Source organism: Coturnix japonica, chromosome 2 (assembly GCF_054131305.1).
Source record: "Coturnix japonica strain WE chromosome 2, WE-NBRP24, whole genome shotgun sequence".
In the NCBI taxonomy this organism is placed as follows: Eukaryota; Metazoa; Chordata; class Aves; order Galliformes; family Phasianidae; genus Coturnix; species Coturnix japonica.
The window spans coordinates 31,099,457-31,117,065 of record NC_140664.1 but is presented as its reverse complement, the minus strand read 5'-3'; the positions used below and the strand labels follow the sequence as shown (position 1 = coordinate 31,117,065).

General features: G+C 48.1%; 1 protein-coding gene and 19 non-coding genes across 20 annotated transcripts in view; 1 reads left to right on the top strand and 19 right to left on the bottom strand.

Annotated features, from left to right (window-relative positions):
- Positions 1 to 17,609, top strand: part of DNAJC5B (DnaJ heat shock protein family (Hsp40) member C5 beta) — a 39,348-nt gene that overhangs the window by 7,816 nt on the left and 13,923 nt on the right. The gene's annotated exons all lie outside the window — the stretch shown is intronic.
- TRNAA-AGC (transfer RNA alanine (anticodon AGC)) lies at positions 650 to 722 on the bottom strand. Its single transcript has one exon. It is a non-coding gene; the product is annotated as a tRNA-Ala (tRNA).
- Positions 1,048 to 1,136, bottom strand: TRNAY-GUA (transfer RNA tyrosine (anticodon GUA)). The gene is given in 2 exon segments: positions 1,048 to 1,083; positions 1,100 to 1,136. It is a non-coding gene; the product is annotated as a tRNA-Tyr (tRNA).
- On the bottom strand, positions 2,673 to 2,761 carry TRNAY-GUA (transfer RNA tyrosine (anticodon GUA)). The gene is given in 2 exon segments: positions 2,673 to 2,708; positions 2,725 to 2,761. It is a non-coding gene; the product is annotated as a tRNA-Tyr (tRNA).
- Positions 3,838 to 3,910, bottom strand: TRNAA-AGC (transfer RNA alanine (anticodon AGC)). The gene has a single exon. It is a non-coding gene; the product is annotated as a tRNA-Ala (tRNA).
- On the bottom strand, positions 4,236 to 4,324 carry TRNAY-GUA (transfer RNA tyrosine (anticodon GUA)). Its single transcript is given in 2 exon segments — positions 4,236 to 4,271; positions 4,288 to 4,324. It is a non-coding gene; the product is annotated as a tRNA-Tyr (tRNA).
- On the bottom strand, positions 5,764 to 5,852 carry TRNAY-GUA (transfer RNA tyrosine (anticodon GUA)). The gene is given in 2 exon segments: positions 5,764 to 5,799; positions 5,816 to 5,852. It is a non-coding gene; the product is annotated as a tRNA-Tyr (tRNA).
- On the bottom strand, positions 7,137 to 7,209 carry TRNAA-AGC (transfer RNA alanine (anticodon AGC)). Its single transcript has one exon. It is a non-coding gene; the product is annotated as a tRNA-Ala (tRNA).
- TRNAY-GUA (transfer RNA tyrosine (anticodon GUA)) lies at positions 7,536 to 7,624 on the bottom strand. Its single transcript is given in 2 exon segments — positions 7,536 to 7,571; positions 7,588 to 7,624. It is a non-coding gene; the product is annotated as a tRNA-Tyr (tRNA).
- On the bottom strand, positions 8,662 to 8,734 carry TRNAA-AGC (transfer RNA alanine (anticodon AGC)). Its single transcript has one exon. It is a non-coding gene; the product is annotated as a tRNA-Ala (tRNA).
- On the bottom strand, positions 9,064 to 9,152 carry TRNAY-GUA (transfer RNA tyrosine (anticodon GUA)). Its single transcript is given in 2 exon segments — positions 9,064 to 9,099; positions 9,116 to 9,152. It is a non-coding gene; the product is annotated as a tRNA-Tyr (tRNA).
- Positions 10,424 to 10,496, bottom strand: TRNAA-AGC (transfer RNA alanine (anticodon AGC)). The gene has a single exon. It is a non-coding gene; the product is annotated as a tRNA-Ala (tRNA).
- Positions 10,822 to 10,910, bottom strand: TRNAY-GUA (transfer RNA tyrosine (anticodon GUA)). Its single transcript is given in 2 exon segments — positions 10,822 to 10,857; positions 10,874 to 10,910. It is a non-coding gene; the product is annotated as a tRNA-Tyr (tRNA).
- On the bottom strand, positions 11,948 to 12,020 carry TRNAA-AGC (transfer RNA alanine (anticodon AGC)). Its single transcript has one exon. It is a non-coding gene; the product is annotated as a tRNA-Ala (tRNA).
- Positions 12,350 to 12,438, bottom strand: TRNAY-GUA (transfer RNA tyrosine (anticodon GUA)). Its single transcript is given in 2 exon segments — positions 12,350 to 12,385; positions 12,402 to 12,438. It is a non-coding gene; the product is annotated as a tRNA-Tyr (tRNA).
- TRNAA-AGC (transfer RNA alanine (anticodon AGC)) lies at positions 13,725 to 13,797 on the bottom strand. Its single transcript has one exon. It is a non-coding gene; the product is annotated as a tRNA-Ala (tRNA).
- Positions 14,122 to 14,210, bottom strand: TRNAY-GUA (transfer RNA tyrosine (anticodon GUA)). The gene is given in 2 exon segments: positions 14,122 to 14,157; positions 14,174 to 14,210. It is a non-coding gene; the product is annotated as a tRNA-Tyr (tRNA).
- On the bottom strand, positions 15,272 to 15,344 carry TRNAA-AGC (transfer RNA alanine (anticodon AGC)). The gene has a single exon. It is a non-coding gene; the product is annotated as a tRNA-Ala (tRNA).
- Positions 15,671 to 15,759, bottom strand: TRNAY-GUA (transfer RNA tyrosine (anticodon GUA)). The gene is given in 2 exon segments: positions 15,671 to 15,706; positions 15,723 to 15,759. It is a non-coding gene; the product is annotated as a tRNA-Tyr (tRNA).
- Positions 16,883 to 16,955, bottom strand: TRNAA-AGC (transfer RNA alanine (anticodon AGC)). Its single transcript has one exon. It is a non-coding gene; the product is annotated as a tRNA-Ala (tRNA).

Sequence of the window (17,609 nt, the reverse complement as noted above, 5' to 3'; positions counted from 1 at the left end):
TTGCGTACTACTACGATCAGGAATTTCAGGGCCTTTGCAGATAAAATCCCAAGTCTACCTGCCAGCACGCACCATTTACAGCCTCTGTGGTCCCACTTATTCTGCTTTGTCCTTCTGACTTGAGAAGAGCGCTATCTTCATACGTGGAGAACGCCTTTTCTGCCTCAGTGATGTGCACCATAGCTCTCAGTTTTTTCCAGAATAAGAGTAATGTCATACTGGATGTAGAGTGTTCCAGTAAGTCATCACAACATGGGATTCTGCTTCTCTAAACTCAGTCTGCTCCCCAAGTTCTGAACACCTCTACGACCATTGAGGTCTTTTCTCAGGGGAAGAACTACTGCCATCATAAGCATCCTGCTGGTATTCCCTCACCTTACAGCACTCCCTCAGTGTCTTTGTACACTAAGGCCCCAAGGTGTGCATGGTACTCGTGCTGCCATTTTATAAGTGATGAGATTATGCTGAGAAACGCTTTCTTAGATCCAGATCCCATTCTGGATCCAGATTCCATTCTCTACTTCAACAAGTTGCATCCTGGTGCTCTCTGTGTCTTCCGTAGCCCAGGCACACAGATGACTCCCAGTAGTGCCCCAGATTCCGTGGTGTCTCTTTATGATAATAGTGCAGGCAAAAGGTTGAAAAGCATTGGAGAATGTGGGCATCGATCCCACTACCTCTCACATGCTAAGCGAGCGCTCTACCACTTGAGCTAATTCCCCTGCACGCAGCCTCCACCTCAACTCATCTGTCACACAACCAGCCCTCACCCAGGTGTCTCAGCACACAACTCTTGTTCTACCGGTACCCTTCTTCTTTATGCCGAGCAACAAACTCAGTGTCTAGGTGGTGGTGCTCCTGGTAAAATCACAGCTGCTCTACACTAATAGCACCTGTCCTATCGTCTACACAAACCACCACATGCTATCATCTTCTCCACTGCCCACCATCGCTCCAGCCCCAGATCCTATCAAACACAGCATGCGTGCCCCGGTTCCAAACGCCCCAGTGCCACAGACTCAGTTGTGTCAAGAGCCAAAAGAGCATTCCTTCGAGCCGGAGTTGAACCAGCGACCTAAGGATGGCCATGCAAGGGAGCCTACAGTCCTCCGCTCTACCAGCTGAGCTATCGAAGGAATCACAGGGACCTGCCCTGCTCCACACCCTTCATGATCCCAGACGCGTTATTCCTACACCATAACACAGCACAGCAATGCCTTTGCTTCCATTCCACACCGAGACACACTCACCTCCTACAACACTACACCTTCACCAGGACTTCATGCACTCACCTCACTAGGGGCACCACCTGAAAAACAACTCCGCCTTCCCAAACACTCATTTTTTCAGCCAGAAACACAGGACACACAATTCCAAGATACTTGGACCAAAATATGTTCCAGTCTCTTTTAACCTCTGCTCACGCATGTCATCAGCATTCAACCACACACCCGTTTCCTCAGCATTCTGAGAACTGCATCAGCGTTATTTCCAGTCTCAGTATGCCTGCAGAGCTAAGAACATCTGTACAATCATGTCTACCTCTAACAAGATACGTGTACTACTAAGATCAGGAATTTCAGAACCTTTGCAGACAGAACTCCATATCAGTCTGCCAGCAAGTGCAATTTACAGGACCCTTGGCCCCACTTATTCTGCTTTGTTCTTCTGACAGGAGAAGGGCGCTATATTCATACCTGGAGAACAACTTTTCTGCCTCAGTGATACATAATTCTCACATTTTCCAGAATAAGAGTAATCTCATATTGGATGGAGAATGCTCCAGTATGTCATTGCTACATGGGATTCTGCTTCTCTCCACTCAAAACCCTCTTTTGCCTGCGTTCTGAACACCTCTACAACCACTGGGGTCTTTTCTCAGGGGAAGGACTACTGCCCTCATAAGCATCCTGCTGGTATTCCCTCACCTTATTGCACTCCCTCAATGTCTTTGTACACAAAGGCCCCAAAGTGGGTATGGTACTTGTGCTGACATTTTATAAGTGATGAGATGATGCTGAGAAACGCTTTCTTAGATCCAGATCCCATTCTGTACTTCAACAAGTTGCTTCTCATTGTACTGCCGCTGCACAACTGATGAGATGATGCGAGAACCACTTTCTAAGATCCAGACTCCATTCTTTACTTCAACAAGTTGCTTCCTGGAGCTCTCTCTGCCTTCTGTAGTCCAGGCATACAGAGGTCTCCCAACACATTCCCGGAGGCCGTGGTGTCCCTTTATGACAATAGTGCAGGAAACGGGACAAAAAGCATTGGAGAATGCGGGCATCAATCCCACTGCCTCTCACATGCTAAGCGAGCGCTCTACCACTTGAGCTAATTCCACGGCACGCAGCCTCCACCTCAGCTCATCTGTCACACAACCAGCCCTCACCCACATGGCTCAGCTCACAACTCTTGTTCTTCCGGTACCCTTCTTCATTACGCCAAGGAACAGGCTCAGTTCATTGGTGATGATAGTCGTAGTAAAATCACAGCTGCTCAACACTAATACCACCTGTCCTATCATCTACCCAAACCACTGCACACTCTCATCTTCTCCACTGCCCACCAGAGCTCCAGCCTCAGAACCCATCAAACACAGCATGCGTGCCCAGGTTCCAAATGCCCCAGTGCTGCAGACTCAGTTGTGTCAAGAGCCAAAAGAGCATTCCTTCGAGCCGGAGTTGAACCAGCGACCTAAGGATGGCCGTGCAAGGGAGCCTACAGTCCTCCGCTCTACCAGCTGAGCTATCGAAGGAATCATAGGGACCTGCCCTGCTCCACACCCTTCATGATCCCAGACGCATTATTCCTATGTCATAACACAGCACAGCAATGCCTCAGCTCCTATTCCACACCCAGAAACGCTCACCTCCAACAGCACAACACCTTCACCAGGACTTCATGCACTCACTTCACTAGGGGCACCATATGAAAAACAACACCGCCATCCTGAATACTCATTTTTTCAGCCAGAAACACAGGACACACATCTCCAAGTTACCTCTTTCAGTCACCATCCACTCACTTTTCACTTCTGCTCAGCCACCTCATCGTCATCCTTCCACTCACATGCCTCCTCATGCGCTCTCAGAACTACTGGAGCAGTCCTGCACAACATCCCATTCTTTTCAAGCTACTCACTCCGTTCTGTGCTGAGATCCTTCTACAGACAAACTGCAGCTCTCAGAACATTTGTGTTTTAAGAAGAGGGTTGTCAGGGCCTTGTAGCCAAAATTCAAGGCAGACAGCAGAGACAGCACAGCCCCTGTAGACAGAATTCTTCCGATATGCTTCCCTGACAAGACAAAGTCCATTCATGCAATTATGATTCACTGATTCAGCTCTATGATTCAGTGAGATTCGCTATTCCTTCTTATCAGAAATTCCAGACTAAAATGCAGAATCCTGTTTGCCAGAAAATATGCCAGTGTGTGTTTGCAAAAAGGGATTCTGCTTCTCTGCAAACAAAGATAACTCATTTTCCACGGCACTGCTAGCTCAATATTGAATGATCTTTTCCTGTGGTGAAAGTGCTGTCGTCCCTTAAGTATCCTTCTGGCCAGCAGGTGTTCTGAACTTTCATATCAAATGTATTGTCTTTATACACTAAGGCTCCAAATGGGCAAGGAACTCTTACTACCTTTGCACAACTGATGAGATGATGCTCAGTACCACTTTCTTAGATCTGGATTCCATTCTGTACTTCAAGAAGTTGCTTCGTGGAGCACTCTCTGTCTTCTGTAGCCCAGGCATACAGAGGTCTCCCAACACATTCCCAGAGGCTGTGGGGAACCCTTATGCCAAGAATGCAGGCAAGGGGATGAAAAGCATTGGAGAATGTGGGCATCGATCCCACTACCTCTCACATGCTAAGCGAGCGCTCTACCACTTGAGCTAATTCCCCTGCACGCAGCCTCCACCTCAACTCATCTGTCACACAACCAGCCCTCACCCACATGGCTCAGCACACAACTCTTGTTCTTCCGGTACCCTTCTTCTTTATGCTGAGCAACACGCTCAGTGTCTATGTGGTGGTGTTCCTGGTAAAATCACTGCTGCTCTACACTAATAGCACCTGTTCTATCATCTACACAAGCCAACACATGCTATCATCTTCTCCACTGCCCACCATCGCTCCAGCCCCAGATCCTACCAAACACAGCATGCGTGCCCCGGTTCCAAACGCCCCAGTGCTGCATACTCAGTCAGGGCAAGAGCCAAAAGAGCATTCCTTCGAGCCGGAGTTGAACCAGCGACCTAAGGATGGCCATGCAAGGGAGCCTACAGTCCTCCGCTCTACCAGCTGAGCTATCGAAGGAATCACAGGGACCTGCCCAGCACCACAGCCTTCATGCTTCCAGACTCATTCTTCCTACGTCATAACACAGCACAGCAATGCCTCAGCTCCTATTCCACACCCAGACACGCTCACCTCCAAATGCACTACACCTTCACCAGGACTTCATGCACTCACCTCACTAGTAGCACCACCTGAAAAACAACTCCGCCTTCCCAAACACTCATTTTTCAGCCAGAAACACAGGACACACAACTCCAAGATACTTCACTCCAACCAGTATATGCTCCAGGCTCGTTTGACCTTTGCTCACGCATGTCATCAGCATTCATCCACACACCCGTTTCCTCAGCATTCTGAGAACTGCATCAGCGTTATTTCCAGTCTCAGTTCGTCTGCAGAGCTAGGAACATCTGTACAATCATGTCTAGCTCTAACAAGATATGTGTACTACTAAGATCAGGAATTTCAGAACCTTTGCAGACAAAACTCCATTTCAGCCTGCCAGCAAGTGCAATTTACAGGACCCTTGGCCCCACTTATTCTGCTTTGTTCTTCTGACAGGAGAAGGGCGCTATCTTCATACATGGAGAACGCCTTTTCTGCCTCAGTAATGTGCACCATAGTTCTCAGAGTTTTCCAGAATAAGTAATGTCATATTGGATGGAGAACGTTCCAGTAAGTCATCACAACATGGGATTCTGCTTCTCTAAACTCAGTCTGTTCCCCAAGTTCTGAACACCTCTACAATCATTGAGGTCTTTTCTCAGGGGAAGGACTATTGCCCTCAGAGGCATCCTGCTGGTATTCCCTCACCTTATTGCACTCTCTCAATGTCTTTGTACACTAAGGCCCCAAAGTGGGCATGGCACACATGCTGCCATTTTATAAGTGATGAGATTATGCTGAGAAATGCTTTCTTAGATCCAGATTCCATTCTCTACTTCAACAAGTTGCTTCCTGGAGCTCTCTGTGTCTTCTGAAGCCCAGGCATACAGCAGAGCAGAGGCCGTGGTGTCCCTTTAAGATAATAGTGCAGGCAAGGGGATGAAAAACATTGGAGAATGTGGGCATCGATCCCACTACCTCTCACATGCTAAGCGAGCGCTCTACCACTTGAGTTAATTCCCCCACATACAATCACCACCTCACCTCCCCACAGCTCTCAGCAAATCACCTCTCACCCTCTTGACTCAGTACACAACTCATCTTCTTCCAGCACCCTTCCTCATAAAGCCAAGACACTCTCAATTTATTGGTGGTGGAGCTCCTGGTAATGTCAGTGGTGATCAAACCCAAGAGCACCTGAGCAATCATCTATAACAATAACTACACAGCATCGTCTTCTTAAATGCCCACCAAAGCTCCAGTCTCAGATCCTGTCAAATAAACAATGTGTGGCCATGGTTCCAAATGCCCCAGTGCAGCAGACTCAGTCAGGGCAAGAGCCAAAAGAGCATTCCTTCGAGCCGGAGTTGAACCAGCGACCTAAGGATGGCCATGCAAGGGAGCCTACAGTCCTCCGCTCTACCAGCTGAGCTATCGAAGGAATCACAGGGCCCTGCCCTGCACCACACCCTTCACGCTCCCAGACGCGTTATTCCTATGTCATAACACAGCATAGCAATGCCTTGGCTTCCATTCCACACCCAGACACGCTCACCTCCAACAGCACAACACCTTCACCAGGACTTCATGCACTCACCTCACTAGGGGCACCATATGAAAAACAACACCGCTATCCTGAATACTCATTTTGTAGCCAGAAACACAGGACACACATCTCCAAGTTACTTCTCTCAATCTCTGTCCATTCAATTTTCACTTCTGCTCAGCCACCTCATCGTCATCCGTCCACTCATCTGCCGCCTCGGCGCTCTCAGAACAACTGGAACAATCCTACACAACATCCCATTCTTTCCAAGCTCTGCACTCAGTGCTGTGCTGAGATCCTTCTACTGACAAACTGCACCTCTTAGAAGGCTTGGGTTTTAAGAAGAGGGTTATCAGGGCACTGTAGCCAAAATTCATGCCAGCAAACAGAGGCAGCACAGCCCATGTGGACACTATTCTTCCATTTATGCACATCTTCCTAACTATCACCTCCTGATATGGCGACAAATCTTGGCTGCCTAGTTACTGTACTTTTGTACAGTGTCTTTTCCTCCGCACACGGGGAAAAGATGGGACTCACAAACAGTGCATAATGCTGGAAGTACAAGTTTAATGCCTTGCAACATACTCTATATAGTGGTAGAGGTGACTGCCCTTGGCAGACACTTGTGATCTCCCTGACTCCCCAGGTGCACACCGGCACCACCTACCCAATGTGCAACACTAACAGCTCTATGATCCAGTGAGCTTTGCTATTCCCTCTTCTCAGAAATTCCAGACTAAAATGCAGAATCCTGTTTGCCAGGAAATATGCCAGTGTGTGTTCGCAAAAAGGGATTCTGCTTCTCTGCAAACAAAGATAACTCATTTTGCCACGGCAATGACATATCAATAGTGAATGATCTTTTCTTGCAGTGAAAGTGCTGTCATCCAATAAACATCCTACTGGCCAGCTGGTTCTGAACTTACATATCAAACGTATTGTCTTTGTACACTAAGGCTCCAAATGGGCATGGCACTCTTACTACCTTTGCACGACTGATGAGATGATGCTCAGTACCACTTTCTTAGATCTGGATTCCATTCTGTACTTCAACAAGTTGCTTTGTGGAGCTCTCTCTGTTTTCTGTAGCCCAGGCATACAGAGGTCTCCCAACACATTCCCAGGGGCTGTGGGGAACACTTATGCCAAGAATGCAGGCAAGGGGATGAAAAGCATTGGAGAATGTGGGCATCGATCCCACTACCTCTCACATGCTAAGCGAGCGCTCTACCACTTGAGCTAATTCCCCTGCACACAGCCTCCACCTCAACTCATCTGTCACACAACCAGCCCTCACCCATGTGTCTCAGCACACAACTCTTGTTCTACCGGTACCCTTCTTCTTTATGCCGAGCAACACGCTCAGTGTCTAGGTGGTGGTGCTCCTGGTAAAATCACAGCTGCTCTACACTAATAGCACCTGTCCTATCGTCTACACAAACCACCACATGCTATCATCTTCTCCACTGCCCTACAGAGCCCCAGCCTCAGATTTCTATCAAACACAGCATGCGTGCCCCGGTTCCAAACACCCCAGTGCCGCAGACTCAGTTGTGTCAAGAGCCAAAAGAGCATTCCTTCGAGCCGGAGTTGAACCAGCGACCTAAGGATGGCCATGCAAGGGAGCCTACAGTCCTCCGCTCTACCAGCTGAGCTATCGAAGGAATCACAGGGACCTGCCCTGCTCCACACCCTTCATGCTCCCAGACGCGTTATTCCTACGCCATAACGCAGCACAGCAATGCCTTTGCTTCCATTCCACACCCAGGCACACTCACCTCCTACAACACTACACCTTCACCAGGACTTCATGCACTCACCTCACTAGGGGCACCACCTGAAAAACAACAACGCATTCTCTAACACTCATTTTGTAGCCTGAAACACAGGACACACAACTCCAAGATACTTCACTGCGACCAAAATATGTTCCAGTCTCTTTTAACCTCTGCTCACGCACATCATCAGCATTCAACCACACACCTGTTTCCTCAGCATTCTGAGAACTGCATAAGCGTTATTTCCAGTCTCAGTACGCCTGCAGAGCTAAGAACATCTGTACAATCATGTCTACCTCTAACAAGATACGTGTACTACTAAGATGAGGAATTTCAGAACCTTTGCAGACAAAACTCCATTTCAGTCTGCCAGCAAGTGCAATTTACAGGACCCTTGGCCCCACTTATTCTGCTTTGTTCTTCTGACAGTAGAAGGACGCTATCTTCATACGTGGAGAACACCTTTTCTGCCTCGGTAATGTGCACCATAGTTCTCAGAGTTTTCCAGAGTAAGAGTAATGTCATATTGGATGGAGAACGTTCCAGTAAGTAATCAACATGGGATTCTGCTTCTCTAAACTCAGTCTGTTCCCCAAGTTCTGAACACCTCTACAACCATTGAGGTCTTTTCTCAGGAGAAGGACTACTGCCATCATAAGCATCCTGCTGGTATTCCCTCACCTTATTGCACTCTCTCAATGTCTTTGTACACTAAGGCCCCAAAGTGGGCATGGCACTCATGCTGCCATTTTATAAGTGATGAGATTATGCTGAGAAACGCTTTCTTAGATCCAGATTCCATTCTCTACTTTAACAAGTTGCTTCCTGGAGCTCTCTGTGTCTTCTGAAGCCCAGGCATACAGCAGAGCAGAGGCCATGGTGTCCCTTTATGATAATAGTGCAGGCAAGGGGATGAAAAGCATTGGAGAATGTGGGCATCGATCCCACTACCTCTCACATGCTAAGCGAGCGCTCTACCACTTGAGCTAATTCCCCAGCACACAAACACCACCTCACCTCCCCACAGCTCTCAGCAAATCACCTCTCACTCTCTTGGCTCAGTACACAACTCATCTTCTTCCAGCACCCTTCCTCATAAAGCCAAGACACGCTCAATTTATTGGTGGTGGAGCTCCTGGTAATGTCAGTGGTGATCAAACCCAAGAGCACCTGAGCAACAATCTACAACAATAACTACACAGCATCGTCTTCTTAAATGCCCACCAAAGCTCCAGTCTCAGATCCTGTCAAATAAACAATGTGTGGCCATGGTTCCAAATGCCCCAGTGCAGCAGACTCAGTCAGGGCAAGAGCCAAAAGAGCATTCCTTCGAGCCGGAGTTGAACCAGCGACCTAAGGATGGCCATGCAAGGGAGCCTACAGTCCTCCGCTCTACCAGCTGAGCTATCGAAGGAATCACAGGGACCTGCCCTGCACCACACCCTTCATGCTCCCAGACGCGTTATTCCTATGTCATAACACAGCACAGCAATGCCTTGGCTTCCATTCCACACCCAGACACGCTCACCTCCAACAGCACAACACCTTCACCAGGACTTCATGCACTCACCTCACTAGGGGCACCATATGAAAAACAACACCGCAATCCTGAACACTCATTTTGTAGCCAGAAACACAGGACACACATCTCCAAGTTACTTCTCTCAATCTCTGTCCACTCACTTTTCACTTCTGCTCTGCCACCTCATCGTCATCCGTCCACTCATCTGCCGCATCGGCACTCTCAGAACAACTGGAACAATCCTGCACAACATCCCATTCTTTCCAAGCTCTGCACTCAGTGCTGTGATGAGATCCTTCTACTGACAAACTGCAGCTCTTAGAAGGCTTGGGTTTTAAGAAGAGGGTTATCAGGGCACTGTAGCCAAAATTCATGCCAGCAAACAGAGGCAGCACAGCCCATGTGGACACTATTCTTCCATTTATGCACATCTTCCTAACTATCACCTCCCAATATGGCAACAAATCATGGCTGCCTAGTGACTGTACAGTGCCTCCGCACACGGGGAAAAGACGGGACTCACAAACAGTGGGTAATGCTGGAAGTACAAGTTTAATGCCTTGCAACATACCTTATATAGTGGTACAGGTGATTGCCCTTGGCAGATACTCGTGATCTCCCTGACTCCCCAGGTGCACGCCGGCACCACCTACCCAATGTGCAACACTAACAGTTCTATGATCCAGTGAGCTTTGCTATTCCCTCTTCTCAGAAATTCCAGACTAAAATGCAGAATCCTGTTTGCCAGGAAATATGCCAGTGTGTGTTCGCAAAAAGGGATTCTGCTTCTCTGCAAACAAAGATAACTCATTTTCCACGGCACTGCTAGCTCAATATTGAATGATCTTTTCTTGCAGTGAAAGTGCTGTTGTCCCTTAAATATCCTTCTGGCCAGCTGGTGTTCTGAACTTTCATATCAAATACATTGTCTTTGTACACTAAGGCTCCAAATGGGCATGGCACTCTTACTACCTTTGCACACCTGATGAGATGTTGCTGAGTACCACTTTCTTAGATCTGGATTCCATTCTGTACTTCAACAAGTTGTTTCGTGGAGCTCTCTCTGTCTTCTGTAGCCCAGGCATACAGAGGTCTCCCAATACATTCCCAGAGGACGTGGGGAACCCTTATGCCAAGAATGCAGGCAAGGGGATGAAAAGCATTGGAGAATGTGGGCATCGATCCCACTGCCTCTCACATGCTAAGCGAGCGCTCTACCACTTGAGCTAATTCCCCTGCATGCAGCCTCCACCTCAACTCATTTGTCACACAACCAGCCCTCACCCACATGGCTCAGCACACAACTCTTGTTCTACCGGTACCCTTCTTCTTTATGCCGAGCAACACGTTCAGTGTCTAGGTGGTGGTGCTCCTGGTAAAATCACAGCTACTCTACACTAATGGCACCTGTCCTATTGTCTACACAAAGCACCTCATGCTATCATCTTCTCCACTGCCCACCAGAGCTCCAGCCCCAGATACTATCAAACACAGCATGAGTGCCCCGGTTCCAAACGCCCCAGTGCCGCAGACTCAGTTGTGTCAAGAGCCAAAAGAGCATTCCTTCGAGCCGGAGTTGAACCAGCGACCTAAGGATGGCCATGCAAGGGAGCCTACAGTCCTCCGCTCTACCAGCTGAGCTATCGAAGGAATCACAGGGACCTGCCCTGCTCCACACCCTTCATGCTCCCAGACGCGTTATTCCTACGCCATAACGCAGCACAGCAATGCCTTTGCTTCCATTCCACACCCAGGCACACTCACCTCCTACAACACTACACCTTCACCAGGACTTCATGCACTCACCTCACTAGGGGCACCACCTGAAAAACAACAACGCATTCTCTAACACTCATTTTGTAGCCTGAAACACAGGACACACAACTCCAAGATACTTCACTGCGACCAAAATATGTTCCAGTCTCTTTTAACCTCTGCTCACGCACATCATCAGCATTCAACCACACACCTGTTTCCTCAGCATTCTGAGAACTGCATAAGCGTTATTTCCAGTCTCAGTACGCCTGCAGAGCTAAGAACATCTGTACAATCATGTCTACCTCTAACAAGATACGTGTACTACTAAGATGAGGAATTTCAGAACCTTTGCAGACAAAACTCCATTTCAGTCTGCCAGCAAGTGCAATTTACAGGACCCTTGGCCCCACTTATTCTGCTTTGTTCTTCTGACAGTAGAAGGACGCTATCTTCATACGTGGAGAACACCTTTTCTGCCTCGGTAATGTGCACCATAGTTCTCAGAGTTTTCCGGAGTAAGAGTAATGTCATATTGGATGGAGAACGTTCCAGTAAGTAATCAACATGGGATTCTGCTTCTCTAAACTCAGTCTGTTCCCCAAGTTCTGAACACCTCTACAACCACTGAGGTCTTTTCTCAGGAGAAGGACTACTGCCATCATAAGCATCCTGCTGGTATTCCCTCACCTTATTGCACTCTCTCAATGTCTTTGTACACTAAGGCCCCAAAGTGGGCATGGCACTCATGCTGCCATTTTATAAGTGATGAGATTATGCTGAGAAACGCTTTCTTAGATCCAGATTCCATTCTCTACTTTAACAAGTTGCTTCCTGGAGCTCTCTGTGTCTTCTGAAGCCCAGGCATACAGCAGAGCAGAGGCCATGGTGTCCCTTTATGATAATAGTGCAGGCAAGGGGATGAAAAGCATTGGAGAATGTGGGCATCGATCCCACTACCTCTCACATGCTAAGCGAGCGCTCTACCACTTGAGCTAATTCCCCAGCACACAAACACCACCTCACCTCCCCACAGCTCTCAGCAAATCACCTCTCACTCTCTTGGCTCAGTACACAACTCATCTTCTTCCAGCACCCTTCCTCATAAAGCCAAGACACGCTCAATTTATTGGTGGTGGAGCTCCTGGTAATGTCAGTGGTGATCAAACCCAAGAGCACCTGAGCAACAATCTACAACAATAACTACACAGCATCGTCTTCTTAAATGCCCACCAAAGCTCCAGTCTCAGATCCTGTCAAATAAACAATGTGTGGCCATGGTTCCAAATGCCCCAGTGCAGCAGACTCAGTCAGGGCAAGAGCCAAAAGAGCATTCCTTCGAGCCGGAGTTGAACCAGCGACCTAAGGATGGCCATGCAAGGGAGCCTACAGTCCTCCGCTCTACCAGCTGAGCTATCGAAGGAATCACAGGGACCTGCCCTGCACCACACCCTTCATGCTCCCAGACGCGTTATTCCTATGTCATAACACAGCACAGCAATGCCTTGGCTTCCATTCCACACCCAGACACGCTCACCTCCAACAGCACAACACCTTCACCAGGACTTCATGCACTCACCTCACTAGGGGCACCATATGAAAAACAACACCGCAATCCTGAACACTCATTTTGTAGCCAGAAACACAGGACACACATCTCCAAGTTACCTCTCTCAATCTCTGTCCACTCACTTTTCACTTCTGCTCTGCCACCTCATCGTCATCCGTCCACTCATCTGCCGCCTCGGCGTTCTCAGAACAACTGGAACAATCCTGCACAACGTCCCATTCTTTCCAAGCTCTGCACTCAGTGCTGTGATGAGATCTTTCTACTGACAAACTACACCTCTTAGAAGGCTTGGGTTTTAAGAAGAGGGTTATCAGGGCACTGTAGCCAAAATTCATGCCAGCAAACAGAGGCAGCACAGCCCATGTGGACACTATTCTTCCATTTATGCACATCTTCCTAACTATCACCTCCTGATACGGCGACAAATCTTGGCTGCCCAGTGACTGTACTTTTGTACAGTGTCTTTTCCTCTGCACACGGGGAAAAGACAGGACTCACAAACAGTGCGTAATGCTGGAAGTACAAGTTTAATGCCTTGCAACATACCTTATATAGTGGTACAGGTGACTGCCCCTGGCAGACACTCGTGATCTCCCTGACTCCCCAGGCGCACTCAGGCACCACCTACCCAATGTGCAACACTAACAGCTCTATGATCCAGTGAGCTTTGCTATTCCCTCTTCTCAGAAATTCCAGACTAAAATGCAGAATCCTGTTTGCCAGGAAATATGCCAGTGTATGTTTGCAAACAAGGGATTCTGCTTCTCTGCAAACAAAGATAACTCATTTTCCACGGCACTGCTAGCTCAATATTGAATGATCTTTTCTTGTGGTGAAAGTGCTGTCGTCCCTTAAATATCCTTCTGGCCAGCTGGTGTTCTGAACTTTCATATCAAATGTATTGTCTTTGTACACTAAGGCTCCAAATGGGCAAGGAACTCTTACTACCTTTGCACAACTGATGAGATGTTGCTCAGTACCACTTTCTTAGATCCAGACTCCATTCATTACTTCAACAAGTTGCTTCGTGGAGCACTCCCTGTTTTCATTAGCCCAGGCATACAGAGGTCTCCCAACACATTCCCAGAGGCCGTGGGGAACCCTTATGCCAAGAATGCAGGCAAGGGGATGAAAAGCATTGGAGAATGTGGGCATCGATCCCACTACCTCTCACATGCTAAGCGAGCGCTCTACCACTTGAGCTAATTCCCCTGCACGCAGCCTCCACCTCAACTCATTTGTCACACAACCAGCCCTCACCCACATGGCTCAGCACACAACTCTTGTTCTTCCGGTACCCTTCTTCTTTATGCCGAGCAACACGCTCAGTGTCTAGGTGGTGGTGCTTCCGTTAAATCACAGCTGCTCTACGCTAATAGCACCTGTTCTATCATCTACACAAGCCATAACACAATATCATCTTCTCCACTGCCCACCAGAGCTCCAGCCCCAGATACTATCAAACACAGCATGCGTGCCCAGGTTCCAAACGCCCCAGTGCCGCAGACTCTGTCAGGGCAAGAGCCAAAAGAGCATTCCTTCGAGCCGGAGTTGAACCAGCGACCTAAGGATGGCCATGCAAGGGAGCCTACAGTCCTCCGCTCTACCAGCTGAGCTATCGAAGGAATCACAGGGACCTTCCCTGCTCCACACCCTTCTTACTCCCAGATGCGTTATTCCTACGCCATAACGCAGCACAGCAATGCCTTTGCTTCCATTCCACACCCAGGCACACTCTCCTCCTACAACACTACACCTTCTGCAGGACTTCATGCACTCACCTCACTAGGGGCACCATATGAAAAACAACACTGCCATCCTGAACACTCATTTTGTAGCCAGAAACACAGGACACACATGTCCAAGTTACCTCTCTCAATCACCATCCACTCACTTTTCACTTCTGCTCAGACACCTCATCGTCATCCTTCCTCTCACCTGCCTCCTCAGCGCTCTCAGAACTACTGAAGCAGTCCTGCACAACATCCCATTCTTTTCAAGCTACGCACTTCATTCTGTGCTGAGATCCTTCTACACACAAACTGCCCCTCTCAGAACGTTTGTGTTTTAAGAAGAGGGTTGTCATGGCCTTGTAGCCAAAATTCAAGGCAGCCAGCAGAGACAGCACAGCCCCGGTAGACAGAATTCTTCCGCGGTGCTTCCCTGACAAGAGAAAGTCTGTTCATGCACTTCTTAACAGCTCTATGATTCAGTGAGCATTGCTATTCCTTCTTATAAGAAATTCCAGACTAAAATGCAGAATCCTGTCTGCCAGGATACATGCCAGTGTGTGTTCGAAACAAGGGATTCTGCTTCTCTGCAAAGATAACTCATTTTCCATGGCTCTGCTAGCTCAATATCGAATGATCTTTTCTTGTGGTGAAAGGGCTGTCGTCCCTTAAATGTCCTACTGTCCAGCTGGTGTTCTGAACTTCCATATCAAACGTATTGTCTTTGTACACTAAGGCTCCAAATGGGCATGGCACTCTTACTACCTTTGCACAACTGATGAGATAATGCTGAGTACCACTTTCATAGATCTGGATTCCATTCTGTACTTCAACAAGTTGCTTCGTGGAGCACTCCCTGTCTTCTGTAGCCCAGGCATACAGAGGTCTCCCAACACATTCCCAGAGGCCATGGGGAACCCTTATGCCAAGAATGCAGGCAAGGGGATGAAAAGCATTGGAGAATGTGGGCATCGATCCCACTACCTCTCACATGCTAAGCGAGCGCTCTACCACTTGAGCTAATTCCCCTGCACGCAGCCTCCACCTCAACTCATCTGTCACACAACCAGCCCTCACCCACATGGCTCAGCACACAACTCTTGTTCTTCCGGTACCCTTCTTCTTTATGCCGAGCAACACGCTCAGTGTCTAGGTGGTGGTGCTCCTGGTAAAATCACAGCTGCTCTACACTAATAGCACCTGTCCTATTGTCTACACAAACCACCACATGCTGTCGTCTTCTCCACTGCCCAACAGAGCCCCAGCCTCAGATTTCTATCAAACACAGCATGCGTGCCCAGGTTCCAAACGCCCCAGTGTCCCAGACTCAGTTGTGTCAAGAGCCAAAAGAGCATTCCTTCGAGCCGGAGTTGAACCAGCGACCTAAGGATGGCCATGCAAGGGAGCCTACAGTCCTCCGCTCTACCAGCTGAGCTATCGAAGGAATCAGAGGGACCTGCCCTGCTCCACACCCTTCATGCTCCCAGATGAATTCTTCCTATGGCCACAACACAGAAATGCGTTGGCTTCCATTCCACACCCAGACACACTCACCTCCAACACCTTCACCAGGACTTCATGCACTCATCTCACTAGCAGCACCACCTGAAAACAACACTGCCTTCCCAAACACTCATTTTGTGGCCATAAACACAGGACACACATCTCCAGGATATTTCACTCCAACCAGAATATGCTCTAGACTCTTTTGACTTCTGCTCAGGCACGGCATTCACCCACACACCCGTTTCCTCATCATTCTGAGAACTGCATCAGCATTATTTCCAGTCTCAGTTCGTCTGCAGAGCTAGGAACATCTGTACAATCATGTATACCTCTAACAATATATTTGAACTACTAAGATCAGGAATTTCAGAACCTTTGCAGACAAAACTCCACGTCAGCCTGCCTGCAAGGACAATTTACAGCGTCCTTGGCCCCACTTATTCTGCTTTGTCCTTCTGACATGAGAAGGACGCTTTCTTCATTTCTGGAGAACAGCTTTTCTGCCTCAGTGATACATAATTCTCACATTTTCTAGAATAAGAGTAATGTCATATTGGATGGAGAATATTCCAGTAAATCATCACAGCATGGGATTCTGCTTCTCTCCACTCAAAACCCTCTGTTCCCCAAGTTCTGAACACCTCTACAACCATTGAGGTCTTTTCTCAGGGGAAGGACTATTGCCCTCATAGGCATCCTGCTGGTATTCCCTCATGTTACTGCACTCCCTCAATGTCTTTGTACACTAAGGCCCCAAAGTGGGTGTGGTACCCGTGCTGCCATTTTATAAGTGATGAGATTACGCTGAGAAGCGCTTTCTAATGTCCAGATCCCATTCTCTACTTCAACAAGTTGCTTCCCATTGTACTGCCACTGCACAACTGATGAGGTGATGCAAGAAGCACTTTCTTAGATCTGGATTCCATTCTGTACTTCAAGAAGTTGCCTCCTGGAGCTCTCTGTGTCTTCTGTAGCCCAGGCATACAGAGGTCTCCCAGCATATTCCCAGAGGATGTGGGGAACCCTTATGCCAAGAATGCAGGCAAGGGGATGAAAAGCATTGGAGAATGTGGGCATCGATCCCACTACCTCTCACATGCTAAGCGAGCGCTCTACCACTTGAGCTAATTCCCCTGCACACAAACACCACCTCACCTCCCCACACCTCTAATCACCTCTTATCCACATGTCTCAGTACACAACTCTTCTTCCAGCACCATTCTTCATAAAGCCAAGCAACACACTCAATTTCTAGGTGGTGATGCTCATGTTAAAATCACTGTTGCTCAAACCCAACAGCACCTGAGCAATCATCTACACAAATAACTACACAGTATTGTCTTTTTAAATGCCCACCAAAGATCCAGCCTCAGATCCTATCAAACACAGCATGGGTTCCTAGTTTCCAAATGCCCTAGTGTTGCAGACTCAGTCAGGGCAAGATCCAAAAGAGCATTCCTTCAAGCCGGAGTTAAACCAGCAACCTAAGGATGGCTGTGCAAGGGAGCCTACAGTCCTCCACTCTACCAGCTGAGCTATCGATAGGGATAGGGGGAATAGGAAGAGGGCAGAAGAGGTTTTAGGGTGTGTTGGTTTTCTGGAGAATGGCCAGAGATTGACTGCCTGATCCCTCTAGCCAAGCATGAGTTTTAAGAGCAATGTCTCTCCTATTTTTCACTATAATTGCTAGGTTTTGTTTTCAGCTAAGAAAAGGAATAGATTGTACAAGCTACTTAAATACTTGGATGGCACATTATGTCATTAGTCATTCAAGAATTAACTTGTTTT